Raw genomic sequence first — 2,048 nt, 5'->3', positions numbered from 1 at the left:
ATGGTTGTGGATGAGCAGGTGGTGGAGGACAATGAGCGGGATGAGAGTTGTACTGGGGCCTCCACTCCTGATAAGGTGCATTCCACTGAGGCTGTGGCTGAGCATAAGAGTGAAATGAATGAGCAATTGGTTGGGCATAATATGGATCTGTGAAGGAACAAGGAGGAGGTGTGAACCAGGAAGGATGAGCAGGGGGACCCCAAGAAGGCATGAAAGTGGCTTGATAGGGGTCATAATAGGTCTCGGGTGTCCCTTGCAGTTCCTGCTGATAAGATCTAGGTTCATGTGGCCTCCTTTCGTTCATATAATAGAGTGGTTCAGTGGCTCCTTTGGCTCTCTGATATGCAGCTTTGAATCTGGGTAAGGAAGGGCACTGATCTGTAGGATGGTATTCTTCACAGACAAAACACACTTCTATGGAGTACAATGGACATTCGTTCCTAGGATGCTTTCTAGTGCACCTAGGACAAAAAATGACCAAAGCCCTCTTGGCTTCTTCTTGCTTCTTTTGGATCCGCAAGGTATCCAGTTGCATGGCAAGAAATTGCCTCATATCACTCTTGAAATCTTCGATCTGATTTTCAAATTCATCTTTGCACAAGATGTTGCTCCCAACATTTCTGCTTGTAGCCATTTGCTTCAGAGGAATGTTTTCTTCTTCTTCTCCCCTAGAGGTTCTTCAAATATGTCTTGATGTCCACCCAGGGGTTCTTTCATCACAACCATCGAAGAAGAACATTGGCTGTGTGAAGTAGTGGGGGTGTTGTGCAATCATTTCTCTAACTTATCTCTACTCCTACAAGGCATGAAATGAAATCTTTTTTCTTGATTTTTGCTTTTTTTTTTTCTACTCCTACTTGCAAAACTGAAACAGATTGATCTACAACTACCTATCGTACTGAAATAAAGATGCAGAATTAAATTGAAAGCAGGAAAGAACTAATCTACTTTGCTCAAATGAAATTGCAGGAATGGAAATGCTAGTCTACGCTTGCAGAATTGAAAGGCTAATCTACGCTTGCAGTAATGAAATTGCAGAATTGAAATGCTAATCTATGAAAGCGGGAAAGGCTAATCTACGAAAGCAGGAAATGCTAATCTACTTTTGCATAAACGAAATTGCATAATGGAAATGAAATAAACTACTTAGAAGAAGTTTGTAGTGGAAAATAGAAGAAAAGCAACAATCACTAATACTCTGACGCTTCCCCGGCAATGGCACCAAAAAGATGGTGGGCTCCAGTATTGTAGCAATAATTCTACAACTCCTGGGGCTTCCTATCTCTAATTTTATCAACCCGGTAGTTCGTACAAACTTGGAAGCGACGGTGCTGTATGCACAAGTACTAGCTCTTGTCGCAGCTGTCACTTGGTCAGCTGGCACAAGTCTGCTAGGGCTCAAGCCAACTTCTATATGCTCACAGAAGAAGCTTTATGAGTGATGGATGAAAGCTAACTTAAAGGAGACTAATCTACTTTGCAAAAGTGAACTGAAAGCCAACCAAAACATGAAACCCTAGTAAACCCTAATTTGACTAGTTTGACTTCTATGATGCAATAGTGAAAGTGAAAATGTCTAAGAAGGATGCCATTACCTCTAATGATGTGAATTGCATGAACTCAAACTACTTCTATGAAAAAGGACGTTGTTTTTGTATTTTTGCTTAAGTGGATGGAGTGATTGTGATTTTGTTCTTATTAGGGTTTGGTTGTGCAGAGGTGGTGCAGAGGGAAGGAAAGCTTGGGAAAGGTCAGGGAGGCTAGGAGAGTTCCCAAGGGATCCTTAGCATCAGTCCACAGAGGTTCCTCATGTTCAGATGCTCAGCAACCGAGTGTGTGGGCTCCTACAGGATGTCTGCAGGGGATCCTACAGGAAACTCAGGAATTTCTACAGGAAGTCTATTAACTTCTACAGGATGTCCTACCGTGGGAGTTTTGGGTGATGGTGAAGTGATGGAGTGGTATAGGGGGATATGTAGGATGGAAATGAGGTGGTAATGGCTCAGCAAAAGTGAGGTGAGGAGATGAGGGTGAGTGTAGAGGCAGAT

Source organism: Pinus tabuliformis, chromosome 1_2, assembly GCF_031772625.1.
Source record: "Pinus tabuliformis cultivar Carrire ecotype Pingquan chromosome 1_2, CPIR1, whole genome shotgun sequence".
Taxonomy (NCBI): domain Eukaryota; kingdom Viridiplantae; phylum Streptophyta; class Pinopsida; order Pinales; family Pinaceae; genus Pinus; species Pinus tabuliformis.
This window is presented reverse-complemented; position numbering follows the sequence as displayed.